This window comes from Haliotis cracherodii, unplaced genomic scaffold, assembly GCF_022045235.1.
Source record: "Haliotis cracherodii isolate W230 unplaced genomic scaffold, xgHalCrac1.p SCAF_14, whole genome shotgun sequence".
In the NCBI taxonomy this organism is placed as follows: Eukaryota; Metazoa; Mollusca; class Gastropoda; order Lepetellida; family Haliotidae; genus Haliotis; species Haliotis cracherodii.
This window is the reverse complement of record NW_027266269.1, coordinates 38,671,338-38,686,570: the sequence shown is the minus strand read 5'-3', so window position 1 is coordinate 38,686,570 and position 15,233 is coordinate 38,671,338. Positions and strand designations below refer to the sequence as shown.

At 39.3% G+C, this 15,233-nt stretch overlaps 1 protein-coding gene and 1 pseudogene across 1 annotated transcript in view; both read left to right on the top strand.

Moving 5' to 3' along the window:
- The window catches only part of LOC139460432 (uncharacterized), a 289,333-nt gene that overhangs the window by 206,370 nt on the left and 67,730 nt on the right, over window positions 1-15,233 (top strand). The gene's annotated exons all lie outside the window — the stretch shown is intronic.
- The window catches only part of LOC139460434 (piggyBac transposable element-derived protein 4-like), a 31,360-nt pseudogene continuing 27,716 nt past the window's right edge, over window positions 11,590-15,233 (top strand).

The window sequence follows — 15,233 nt, the reverse complement described above, 5'->3', positions numbered from 1 at the left end:
TAATTATAGGTGAAGAAGAAACTCCGTCACAGAAATATATTCGTTTTGCCCAAACATTTCCTTGTTGATGACTCGGCAACGGCATTATTTCAGCCATATCATGACTAGTCATAATTGATGAATGCTACTGAGCTAATGATGAAACTCGAGGACTTCGGGCAAAGACAAATCAATTGTACGAGGGCTGGTCAAAAAGTTTTAAGCCTAACAAACAAAATAGTGGGGAGGTTAAAGCTAAAAATGTGCACTTTGGGTTAAAAGCACCAAACTAGGCATTCTTATACATTGAACCATTCCGAACATTTTTGGCAGAGCCCCCTGGTGGTAGAAAATCCAAGATGGTCGCCTACATGGCTGAAATCTCTAATGATATCAATATATACTCAATATATCATACTTCTCTGATCCATTTATACATGTACATATATCCATAGTAATGCATGCGGAATGAATTGCAGCAGATCAGTATATCATTCAAATATAGTTTGCAGCACCACCTGGTGGTAGAAAAGATGGCCGCAAGCATGGCTGAAATCTCTAATGATATCAGTCTACACTCAACACATCATAGTTACCTGGCCAATTTATAGAAATTATCTTTGTAATGTATTTAGGAGTAATCACAACAATCCGGTATATAATTCAAACCTAGTATGCAGCACCACCCCCTGGTGGTGATGAAAGTCCAAGATGGCCGCCGACATGGTTGAAATCTCTTATAACTTTAGTCTATACCAATTATATCATAATTATCTGGTCAATTCATTCAATATCACAGTATCTTTTTCAGGATCAATTGTAACAATGCTTTATATAATTCAAATCTCGTATGCAGCTCCCCCTGGTGACGACGAAAATCCAAAATGGCCTCCAATATGTTTTAGTTTTCAGAAATTGTCTATTTCGACAGCAGATGTATACTGAACAACAAAAGTTCCTGTCAGTGTGACATTGAATAAGATTTAATGCAAAGTTCTGTTTTTTCCAAATCTGAAACAATTTCGGTTTGCAACAGATAAAAGACTCCTGTAAGTGTTCAATGGTTTAATTTGCCAAACTGATAGCAGAAAATGCGTGATTTTATAAAAAAAAACCATGAACATGCCAAAATGTCAATTTACAAATCAATAGCTTGTGTGTCCACCTCTGGTTGTGATGCAAGCAACACAGCTTCCTCCCATGGAATTGACCAGGCGTCGCACAAAGTCCTGTTGGATATATGTCCATATCTGTTGGAGCATGTTTCGAAGTTCCTGGAGTGTATGTGGAATACGTGGTTGACGTCGAAGGCGCAGATCCATCTCAATGTGAGTCCTGGCGTTGTCATGCTGAAACGTAATGCCTGGGCCATGATGACGCAAAAACGGTAAAACAACAGGGCCGATGGTCTCTTCGTGGTAGCGCTGTCCATTGAGATTTCCCTCTACCACTATCAAATGGGTCCTCAAACGGTAATCCAACCCCATACCATAACGCTGCCGCCCCCGAACCGATCTTTTTCAATGACACAATGATTGACGTAACGTTCACCTCGACGCCAGTACACTCGAATCCGTCCATTGCTGTGGCTGAGGTGAAAACGAGACTCGTCGGTGAATAGAACTTGTCCCCACTGCATGGCCGTCCAGCGTAGACGCTGTCTGCACCACTGTAGACGTGCTTGACGGTGGTTTCCTGTCACGTTGACTCGATCCTGCTTCAAGCATACCAATAGCTCACAGACGCTCATTTTCGGACGGGCGTGGCATTTCGTAATGTTGAATAATTGCGTAATTTTGTTGTTTTTCTGAGTGCTTGTTGTCAGCACGATGGTAAACAATGCACATGGAATCCCGTTAACACACACATTTTCATACCCATTCTTGGGTAGTGAAATGCATGGGGCTTGCACAAAAGTCAACTTTTGCATGGAATGCATGCTTTTCTGTAGCAGTTGCATTTTTGTGACTTGATTTCATACATGTACTACAATATTGACAACCAGACTTTACTTGTTTGAAAAATACACTAAAATATTGGTGTCACAAGAACATTTGTTGTTGAGTATAGTTATTATTTGATATCTTTGGACAAAGGATAAGTTGATAAGTTTTGATATGATAAAACATGTTTAATGACATTGTATCAATTAATATGTATTGTCTATGATTTATTCTCAGCATATTATTTTATAAATGGTCTACTGAGAAATGTTCTACCTAGTTTATATTAGATCAACCCAAAATGGTAAAGTTTACAAAGGTTTGCCAGACTTCTTGCAGGTGTAGTTTTAGTTTATAACACTTCTTTGTGCCTGACCAAGTGTTGTCTACTTGGGTATCTATATATTACTGCATGTCCTCTCCAAACCCCTGACTACAAGATTCTGTAGTGTGGGACGTTTGTCAAGCACCTGTCCCATACATGCATTGGTGCTGTCTTAGAGCTACCTCTTTGGGTTGAAATGTCAATTGTCTGAGATCTTCATGAACAGAGATTTTGCCTTTCTTTGACCTTCCAAATAAACCAGTGAGAAGGACTAACCGCTCATGAATCTGCATTGTGTTGTCAGAGATATCTGCTGCTGATGGGAAAGCATTGGTGACTTTCTTGAAATACTTGACACGTATCTCAAGCATATGAATCGTTGAAGGCATGAAATAGTGACAATGTCTTTGAATTCCGTGGGCCTCTAGAAGAAACCTCTCGGCTGTTTCAGTCAATCCAACTGCACCTCCATCTCCTCTCATACTGCTATTGTATTGTTCATGTGTCTGACCTTGTGCCACACAAGAGAATGTCCGTTTAGTCTTGTGTGTCACTAATCCAATATTCGTGGTACAGCGGTGCTCGTGCTCTACTTTTAGAGGGACATATCTGTGAAATGCAAGCCATTAATATGACAAGTGATGCTGCAAACTTTTGGAAATCTGCCTTTTGAATTGCACCCACCAGGCACAATATGCAAAGTTCAAGAACAAGGGACCAGTAGTGAAACTGGCTGAGCAGCTTACTTCGGTGCACACCAGTTTCTGAAAGGATCTTCTGTGTTCGCTTCTGTTTCTTTATATCGCACATATGCCTGATGGTGTAGTAAGGTGGGTACACATGATGAAGGAATCAGCAAATCTGCCTGAGGCAATTCCAGCAGCACAGATTGCAGTTATCCATCTACTTCCTTCGGGACAGTTTCTGAGAATCCTGAAAGCAACTATTTCAATATGCAAATCTACCAAACATGATGAGGAACTTCATCATATAATTCAGGACAGTTCCACTGGATTGTTTTAGCAATTGTGTATTGTGGCTTTTGGAGGCAAGCACATGCATCCGACCAGGATTCAAATGCTCAATACCCTTTTCTACCACATTAATTGAATGCTGTATTATAGCAACAGAGTGTGCACATTCTAGAACATTGGCATATGTGCAATTGTTTTTGGAGGCTATGTTTGTCTTGTTTTCCCAGTACTTCCTTCATGTGATATGACCAGTTTTACTCATGGTCAGGCATTGTGTTAACAGTATCTACATCCCTGGTGAAAGTTCCATTTAATTGAGGCCCATAATAACCCATCTTGCTAAAACAGGATGGGGGTACATAAGTATATACTGTGGGCTGTTTGGAAATTGTTTTCCTTGCTTGTTTGATTTCTTCAGCCAAAAGAACAACATGTCCTCTTCAGCTGTTGGACGCTGCTGCAATAGTGAAATGCTTGTACCATTAAGTGGATATCTTGCTGTTCTAGAGCAGGGATTATGACAGATGTTAATCTTTTGAGAATGTTGGTGGGTATACCACACCTTCGTCTTCATAAACACCAAGAACTGTGCTATATCTGTTGAAATGCACAAACTCACATTGTGAAATGTGTCAACAAGATCACGTTTTCTTCTTTAATACCAAGTAAACTGGGACTTGTATTTCTCGGTCTCAGTGATGTCTTTGTGTTGATGAGCTGGTGCACCGAGAATTCACGCTTTGAAGACAAGATGTTCTGAGATACAGGAAACTACGTTTACAACAAACATGCTTATAACGAACTGGCGGATAAAACGAACTGTTTTTTTGGTCCAAGTCATTTGCTGTATATATGGTGTATATATGTTTATAACGAACTACGGTTACAATGAACTAAAATTAGTGGTCTCTTTGAGTTTGTTATATCCGTAGTTTACTGTAGTTTGGAATGCTTGAGGATTGTTTTTTTATACCTGGTCCTACAAATTTCTTACTGACTAGGGCTTTCAAAGAGGTAGGTACATACAGTTTTACTGTTTATGGCAGTCAGAAGGAAATGTTCCACTGAAAGTTTGTTTTAACCTTAAATCACGCCTGCGGAAAAATGTTGCTCGTTTAGTTAGCCTTAATGATTCAGAATCAAAAATTCATATTTCAGTGCTAGTCCAATATCTTTATCACATTCCAAGTTCAGTTACAGAATTTTAACCAAGTTCATGCAGTCTAATATATTCCCCAGATCTGGGGATACAAATTTTGCTTCAAATGAATGAATTTTAGTACCAAAAGCTTATAGATTCAGTAAAGCATTACTTGGAATTGTTTAAAAGCCAGATTTGATTGAAATGATTATAATGAGCAAATGATACTGATATTGTGGACAAACATTTGACATTTTTTGAAGATTACGTCATTTTGGCGGCCATCTTGGATTTTCTTCGCCACCAGTGGGCGCTGCATATAAGATCTTAATTATATACAACATTGTTGCAATTACTTTTACATAAATGACTAAAATTGACAAAATTATGATGATATATTGAATATAAATTGACGTCATAAGAAATTTTAACCATTTTGGCGGCCATCTTGGATTTTCTACCAGCAGGTGGCGCTGCTGAGGTAGATCCATATCTAATAGTGTTCGGAATGGTTCAATGTGGAAGTGTGCCAAGTTTGGTGCTTTTAACCCAAAGTGGACTATTTTGACGAAAATCCAGGCTTAACCGCCCCACTAACAACAATGCAACATATCGATAGTGAAGCTTTTCTATTCCAATCAGGATGAAGTTTTCAAAAGCCACCCTGAAAACCCCATTCACGGCAGCTTTAAGGTCATCATTGTCGTCATAGGTCTTTCCAGGAAGGTGTTCTTTCAGTTTAGGAAACCAGGTCTGGCGACTATCAAGCTCTTTGAATTCACATTAGTGCACAGCAGCCTTTGCAAGTCGAGAGGTGTGAGAAGAGGCATTGCCTTAAAGAAGTAGTCAGCATTCCTTGAGCTTTTCTTTGATAGAATCTCTCAGGCGATGAAGCAAATCAGCATAGTAGGCACCGGTAATCGTCTTTTGACTTTCTAGGTAATCAACAAGGATCACACCCTTTGCATCCATAACTTTCTTCACTGATCTTGAATGCTTAAAATTTTTTCGTGCCGGGAAATGGTCAAGTAGCCTAGTGGTTAAAGCGCTCGCTCGTCATGCTGAAGACCCGGGTTTGATTCACGACATGGGTACAATGTGTGAAGCCCATTTCTGGTGATATTGATGGAATATTGCTATAAGCGGCATAAAACCTCACTCACTCACTCACTCTCTTTGGAGCCGGAGAAGTGGAATGGTGCCATTCCATGGACTGACGTTTTGACTGGGGATCATAGTGGTAGACCCGTTTCATCTCCCATTACTAATCTATGTTTGAATTTGATGAAATCTTACTCATTAGCTCTCAATTTTCTCCCGCAATTTCAGTTCTGTTTTCCATAAGATAAGAATTTAGACACTTTGGCACCCAACGAGCAGATATTTGTCTGTAAATGTTCATGAATAATACTTTCAGTGGATCCATGGCTTAGACGTTTATCTTTTCCAAGTTCAGTAATGGTAATACGTTTTTCTGACAGTATAAGTTTTTTCTATCTCCTTGATTGAATCTTTATTGATGGCGGACGTCGGGTCATCATCAAGGCTTGTTCTCCCAGCCTTAAACATAGCTGCCCAACGTTTAACAGTTAAATAGGTAGAGCACTTATCCCATACGCTTGTGACATGCGGTTATGAATTTCTTGGGTTGTGCTTTTCTCTTAAGTAAAATTCTTGATGTCTGCTCGGTAAACGTTCTTTTCCATTTCTGTGTCCATTTGGATCCCTATGACGTTCAACTGGCTGCCACAATTAAACAAACAGCCTCAACAGACTAAATACACTTGCAATGACCTACTCAAACAATAGAATACATTGACTAGTTCACTTTGTTTATGGCCCATAGTTGAAAGTTATTCAGGCTTAGAACTTTGTGAACTATGGTTCAAGTAAAAAATGTTAGCATATCATGCCCCATCAGTTGCATCCGTCACAAACACATGCGAAGGCAAGTCAATTGGTCACCTGAAAAACAACAACACGGGAACATATGGTACAACATTTTGTTACAAACCGCGGTGACCACAGATACAGGTACATATCTATCTTCAGAGGTTTGGGACAACTTGCCGAAAATGAAAGCAAATGCAGGAGTTCTTGCATGATATCAAAACGGACGCACCTAACTGCAGTTTAGAAGTGTCCAGGGAAGCAGCACCTCCCGACGTCAGTGATACAACAAGTGGAATTGTAGCGGACGCAGACCTTTTCTCAACGCATTTTACTATTAAAGATGTGAACGACGTCATCTTCATGGACGTCATTTTATGGTTCAGATTAGGATTCAGAGATATCAACATAATATATTAGTGTGGTTGTTTTGTGGTTAGACACTGCCTCAACACAAACACCTTTTGTCTCGAAAAGCAATAATTTCTTTTTCATGACATCCAACATGTCCCTTAAACACATTTATTTATATACAACTTGAGCCAAAATATTATTTTCAAATGTATTCTGGATCAATGGATGGTTTATTTTAAAAAAAAAGTAAAGTGGTTTCGGGGTGTCATCGTAACGATCGTCACAGGACGCATATACCACCGAAAGTGTTGACCATATAGTATCATGCATCATACTGAGTTTAAGTTAATTGACTTTCTGGTAAATGTTATTTTTTAACTGGTTTAGGACTTCCATATATATTATTTTAAACACAAGAAGATATCAAAGACGGACACATATACAGATGTGTTTAATTTGTAGACCATAAGAAAAAACTATGATAAATGATGAATGTATCAATCTCATCTCCCAAAGGGAAGATTGGGGTAAATACTTCTCAGTCATCAAGATATGTCCGCTAGAAGTGGGCATTATCAATACGATTGATTCCATGTTACACTCAAAAGGCGGAGTTCATCTTGCAAAGATGTCGGAGCTGTTGTCGGGAAAATGTCAGGCTCATTGCTGGTCTCCGTTATGTGGAAGGCAAATGTAAACCAGCATCACATGCACGATAGCACAACATATAGGCGACATAAATTTGTCACGAAACTACTATGCCTTACAATTTCATGGTCGATTTTGGCCTGCCTTCCATCCGTCAGCCCATAATCCCAATCCGTCCAATCATTGAATTCAAACAAAAACATCCATAATGGCAGCTACTGATGTTGGCGGCACGTTCCATAAAGGATGTCGACATATATGGGGAATTTGAATTCACCTGACATCACACATAAAATAAGCCCAGCAATAATCATAACATAAAAATGTCAATGCACGAGAATATCCAGTCTCAATTTACATACAGATTACATCAGGTGTAAAAGATAAGATAGCCGCGATAATTATATGAATGGATCACCGAAAATCTGTGATGACACCAGGTCCTTGCGAAAAGGGTTGCATGTCCTGCCTTACCGGTAGCTCTAAAATAATCATATGACGGACAAAAAACATCCAGTCACATGATGACACATTTACTCCTTCTGTTAAAACTAAAAACGATTTGTTAATTTTGCAATTCTGCTGCTTATAAGTAAATACGTTTGAATAAGTGTTCGCTTTGCAACAGTGGTTTGCGCTTGCAGTTTTAATGTCTCAGCCCGAACATCTTTTTTGTTTGTTGATTCAGCTTAATTGAGAAATGCTACTGAGTTTATTGAGTCAGTTATGCACCTAATAAACATGGGCACATATGGTACAAATCAGAATAAGAAAACGTTTTTGGCCGCTTTTTCTGAGGCCTTGAAGTTAGTAAACGTGACCAAACAACTCTCGTAGAAATCATTGCAGAAAGGGCATGCTCGAATGTCCCTCAAAACGTATGAAATGTAGACACAAAAGGCTTAAGCTGATCGAATATTGCTGGACATAAAGAGACAGTTGCCTGTTGGAAAGTTGAAGTCGTCCGTCTTGTCATACATTCCACCATATTTTTTTTAAAGCTTCACAGAGGCCTTGAAAGTTGTTATCCTAATCAAACAACCTTTGAGTAACAGAGTCGTACGATGCTCTTTAAAATGTTTGTAGAAAGAACCTGCTGAAATATCTCTCAAAATTGTGAAGTGAAGACATCAAAGGCTGGAGGTGCTTGAATATTGCCCGAAGGGAAAGTTGACCATCGTTGTCTGCACCCTTATCTGCGCCTATAGTTACTTCTGTTGTTCCTGCAGACAATCGTTAAATAAAAACGACAGAACTCGTTCTATAGCCACAAGATATCCCCACCAAAAGCCGAGGCGACTGCACGATCCCAATTGTGTCATGAGCATGTCTTTATCAATCACTATCCAATAATGATCATACCGAAAGGTGAGCCTATTCTGCCCCACCAGTTGCACCCGTCACAAACAAATGCAAAAGCAAGTCAATTTTCATCTGACAAAAACACAGGAATATATGGGGCTGCTGGAATATTGCTCCATATTAAGGTAAAGTTGACTATTCCTCTTGTCTTGCGGAGAGTATTTTTACCTCTGAGTCTTTATGCTTTCTTTTTCGATATAACTGAAACGTTAAACGTCTTGGCCAAATTACATTGTTTGGACTTTGCCAATCCAAGCTGAAATTCTGATTCACATGCATAAAGAAACACATCAGCAAGACGGGGATGCCTACTTCTTGCCTAAATGTTTTACATTCACATTGTACATGGATGTTATCAATCAGGCTGACTGACTAAGTATGGTTTTACGCCACGTTTAGCAATAATTCAGCAATATCACGGCGGGAGACACCAGAAATGGGCTTCACACATTGTACCGGGAATCGAACCCAGGTCTTTGGCGTGACGAGCGAGCGCTTTAACCACTAGGCTACCCGACCACCCCTTATCAATCAGAACATCAAACGTTTTGCATATTGTTTTCTCAGTAAAGTGACATATGCTTTCATTATTGACAAATTGTCTTGAACCTCTGATGATCGATATGTAACCGTATCTGTGGTACATAAATGTATAATAGGATATGATAATGCTCATGGTATAGGCGGAAATGTACTAAGCTTGTCTTTTAGAGGAGATTTCTGGTGAATATGGAAAGGGTTTTTTCGCTTTTATTTCAATATCCCTTTCTTCTTTACAGTCTAAATAACATTCTCAGAAAATACACCTAACATGTCCTTGTCATTTTGATAAACTGGTAACATGCACACTATTTTCAGAGTTTTGGACAAGGGAGGACTCACCATGATTGACAGTAGCACAGCAGAAGCTCATTCGTCTAAGGATCACAGACACCCAGACGAATTAGTTTCAAGTAAGTATTTTGCTAAGAGTAAAACCTATTTAACATGTTTAAGGATTGACTGTGTATCATTTTCAGTTCTTACAAAAGTGTGCAGATCGGTTTTTCGATTCATACCTCAATGAACCGAAAATAATACAAGTCAATGCTTATAATTAAATTTGACACCGTTAAACATGTTTTATCTGCAATAAACCAAAAACAGCTGTATATATCAAAGCAGACAAATAATGACGAGATTTATAAACATTCCGTGTGTAAAAATGGGGACACCTCGGTTTGCCGGCACCTATTGTTCTGGGTTAAAAATTACCCAACCATTACTGACAAGTGTACAATAGAGGGATTATGAGGATTAAAAAGGGATTTAAAAGAGGGCAACATGACTTTCGTTATTTTATTAATTAAGTACATACAGCATACATTATAAATCATACATGTGTTCATACATACAAAATATATAAACTTAAAGTCAGAAATTAAATTAATTATTTACACTTCACCTACATTTTAACTCACAAACCAATTAATCTTGCCACAGAATAAGCATATTCTGTTGGTGACTTGAGCCCTGCCAACAACTCCTGCTTTTCCCTCTCAATACCGCTATCCACACTGCGGTGCTTCCTCCTCTTTGGAGGAAGTTGACCACCAGCCTGGATTTGCAGGAGCAGTGACTCTACAAAACACTGTTCTTTTTTATGTCAATAAATTTGAATATATTTGGATGGCTAGGCCTCTGTTTGCCTAGCTTGCCATGCCAGCCTTCCAAATTGTTTGTGGTTCTGGAACCCACTGTCTTGAAGTGGTTCCACATGCTGCGACCATCACTCTCCAACCACTGTTCAGTAACATAATCTGCAAACCTCAGCACCCGTGGATCGTCAAAGTTTGCTTCTTCTAGGGCTGCCATCCACACATCGATCTTTGATGGGGCTAGGGGAATGTGCAGGTTTGCTGTTTCATTCTTTCTTGGCCTTCAAACTCAAAGAGTTGTTTGGACAGTGAATATCATGAATTTCGCTTAATGTCCTGTCCTGTAATATTGGGATTCCCCGACATTCCGTAGTAATAAAAGTAGTCCGCCTCGGTGGGCTTGGCTTAATGCTTTGCATTCAGTGGGAAATGAATGCAATAACACGTGACCAATTCAGCTAATCAGAATGCAAGAATTTCAGTGAACACAACGAAATTTAATTATAAAAAGAACAACATTTATATAAACACTAAACATAACTATTGAAGGGTCACCCATATAGTTTAGAACGATACAATTGAAGGTCTCCTATTCAAACCTCAAACTAATAATGATCAAAACCCAAGTTGTTAAAGACCACAAATGTGAATGTTTGTGGCTGTATGTGAACAATATTCGAACCATGGTAAATAAAGCAGGAGGAGGTAAACACAAATTTAAGCATTGTGTTCATGGTCACAAAATCGTATCGCCCCAACAGTAGCTGCATGTGCAAATCAGAGTACTGACACGTGGTTTTAAACCCAATTAACAGTAGCGAATGATAGGACACGCGTGTGTCCATGCGTCGATTTTTGAGGGATGAAAATCGTGGCAGAGCTATTTGGCTCCAAACTGGAAACAGTCAACGTCAGGTGGTTGCACACTTTATCATCACCCAGAGTGTGATTAGGGAGGCTGTGGCAGCGGTACCAGGCCACTGGAACAGTTGCCTATGGTCAAAGACCAGGTTGTCCTTGGGTCAGAACATAGAGGTACCTTGTGAACCTTGCCTTTACTTACCGATTTCTGACGTCACGTCAGATAAGTGATGAACACTTTAACGTCAATAATGTTCGCATTAGCCACGCCACCGTACGAAGCAGATGGCATTCTGCTGGTCTCTGTTCTCGACGTCATCAGCGTTGGAATCTATGTCAGTGGTCATCAGTGCTGTTTACTGATGAAATTTAATCTGTCTTCTGATGATGGCCGTAGACGAGTACACAGACGGCAACATAAACATTTTCATAATGCTACTGTAGTAGCGCATAATTCATTTGGGGATGGTTCATAATGGTCTGGGTGGCATTAAAGCTACTGCAAGGACACGATTACACGTTGTTGTTGGAAATCTCACTTCACAACGCTTTAGAGACGGAGCAAGCCAGTCTGCTCCGAGTGTGGAAAGCCCTGCCTCAGGCTGTGATTATGAACCTGATCAGGTGTATAGAGGGAATCAGAAGTGTGGGAGTGGGCATGGGGAGGGGGTGAGGGTGAGGGGGTGAGGGTTATGACTCTCTACACACGTCCTGAGTGTTACAGCAGTTTCTGTGAACATGATGATGTAGGATACCTATTGAACTGTTTAAATCAACGGTGACCTACTGAAAAAACTCTTAAACACAACCTACAATCACCGACCTCTTCCATTTTTCTCCTCCAAATTCCAAATGCTCCTACATCAGTCAAAATAGGCTATTGCAATATCAGTGTTGATATCCACATTCCGAACCCTTTGACATGCTTCAAATGCCCCAAATTCGGCCATAGTGACAATACTCGTCTGTTACATGTGCTCACTGCAGTGAGAATACTCATGTAACAGAAGATTGTGACGATAATTACAAAAATGCATCAACTGCACAGGGAGTCACCCATCCTACTCAAAAGAGAATATTACAAGGAATATTAGTTTTGCTGACACCAAATACTTGATGTTCACCCCAAGAACCAAATGAATCTTTTGCCTCCACTACTAGAATACCCTCTGATACAACTGTAAAGTAACCACATCGCCTGTAACCACTTCAATTCACTGTCAGACAGACTTAAAAACTACATGTATTGGTAATTAGTTTTGTAATCTACTGCTCTGTTACAGAAATTCCAACCGACGGCAGCTCTGTTCAAGGTGCAACGGCTAAAATAAGGATATCAGGTAAGTAATTGTTTTGGGTGAGATCACTGATAATCCCGAACCAATATATTGACAGTTGCAAAAGAATTTCATATAAAAGATGAGTAATCGAGTGAGTTGGGTTTAACACTACTTTGAACAGCCAGTGTAATATGTGAGGAAATCCGGAAGTGATGCAGGTTTAAGACGTTTACCACTTTGGTGAAACAAACCTACAAACATAATCTCGGCGACACGGAATTCGAACCAACACTCATAGCTATTTGACGTGCCCAAGGACTGCAACTCTGCACAGTGATTTCCGGCGTCTGGGTCACCCATGACACCATACACATGAATAAGAAAATAGTTTGATTTCAACATAATTATCACCACAAAAGATCTTTCCTACATTAATGCACACCATTTCATAGCTGTGAAATAAAACGGTGAATTGTTTTTCAGTTCCTGCTGAAAATGGTGGAACAATCGTGCATGGTAGGCATTACTTTGTTTGTCGAATAATAAAGGTGTAAGGCCTTTTTTTCAGGGCATTCTCATTTGCAGATGCCTGAGGTCTTCCATCAACTGCCCGACCAAGAAGGGCAGCTGGAAAGACCGAGAAGCAAATGATAATGCCCTTGCAAAGAGCGTTACCGTTATTTTAGCTAAAATGGATGGAATTTGTTATAAAATATAAAGAAACCCACGTTTACAGATAAGGAAACGTCATAGAACAAACCAGATGACATCACTATTAAACGTGACGTCACTATCCCTACCCTATGACGTCACCTAACAACGGGTGTGATAATTGACCATCGTCAAGCAATATGAGGGCATTATCAAGTTACAGTGGTAATGATAAGTCTATCCATTTTAGCTTTTATGATGTATTGGATTGTCATGGAGTAGACAATGAAAGTATTGTGTTTTCAAAAAATCATTACGGCAGTTTAGTTTCAGCAGAATGTAATGCTCCAAAGACAACATATAATATACCCTGCATAATAGTGTGATTATGTAATGATCCATGCGTGGTACGTTGTTATGAAACAGTGGTGACGAGATTCAATTCTGGAAAACATATGCCAAGGATACCCGGGTTTCACAAACAGCTGTCCACAATACGAAAAGTCTGACCCTTTTTTACAGTGTGTCAACGATTTGTGTTTTCCTACGCATACGCTGCAAAATCATTTAATTTATGTATATTGTTAACGTATGAACCATCACACATACAGGATGAACCTCAGTCATAATGGAGCTTATCATCCGCTTTACATCATGTTGGGATTCTTGTGATATAGGAAATCACTGATTTCTAATGTTTGATATTTGATACCAATAATTATCATATTAATTTTAACAGTTGAATGTGCCAACAACAAGATGACGCATTGGTCCTATGAACAGCGTAATGGACAGGAACTTCCACTTAGGTCAAAATGGACTTTTAAAAACGTTCCGAATGGACTGATGGAACTCATTATGGATGATTGTGATGACTTCTTTAATCTCATTGGTGAGTTAAAGAAATTGTATCACTGTAATTTTTCAAAGACTCACAACAAGTCCTATATGGTGGTTGAATTTCTGCATGATACAGAAATGGATAGAAACCGAATGATGCAAGATGAAGACAAGGTGAAGAAGATGTTCCAGGAGTTCTTGTATGATATCAAGAAGGACGCACCTAACTGCAGTTTAGAAGTGTCCAGTGAAGCAGCACCTCCCGACGTCAGTGATACAACAAGTGGAATTGTAGCAGACTTGGATGATTTTACCTTTGATTCGTCCAATGATATGCCCCACCAGTCTTCAAAGGATTTGACTAAAGATGTGAACGACGTACATCTCTGGGTTGAGGAGACATCTTCATGGACATCATATAGTGTTTCAGATTCAGAGACATCAGCGTAAGTTGAACAACTCTAAGCTATTTATGTTCACATGTCCATGAGCATGTCCATTGAACACATTTATAACTTGAGCCAAAATATTGTTTTCAAATTAATTTTTAAAAGTAAAGTGTTGAATTATTTTGATGTAACTTATCTATTTACTGTTCTCTGTATGTACTAAGACAAACTGTGATATTTTCAGGATGTCATATTCAAGATCGTCACACGAGGAGAGTACACAAAAAACACCGTAAGTGTTGACCACAGAGTATCATGCATCAAACAGTTAAAGTTAAATTGACTTTCTAGTAAATGTTGTATTTGAATTATGGTTTAGCGCTTACTAATATATATATATATATTTGAATACAAAAATGACAAATGTACAGAGGTGATTCATTTCTGGACATCCATAACAATAAAAGATATGAGAAATCCTGAATGTATCTATCTCATCTCCTAGAGGCAAGTTGAGGGTTAACATTTCATCAAAGTCACTAACTTGCATCTCACATGTGTGTCTGTTACAAGTGGGTATCAGTGGTTGCATGTTACATGCAACCAATGGTCATCTTGGGTATCCTGTCACACTCTACTGGAGTAACAAGCGACGGGTAAAAATCAGGCGTATTGTTGATCTTTGTAGCGTGCACGATAGCACGATAGTACAATAAGCGACATAATATTTGTTTCTTTGTACGATAATACTGTCCCTAACATCGGCGTTTTTTTAATTACGTTCAGTCCTCCACAGTAATCACCCCCCTTACCATCATTGAATACCACCACAGAAGGCATGGTGGCAACCATGGATGCCGACGGTACGTTGACTGCCAAGTCTCAATACTCGCCCTCGCCCTCGTTTAAGTATAGGTTGATTCGGGATCCGGCGATCGCCTGAAAAAAAATCACACGTG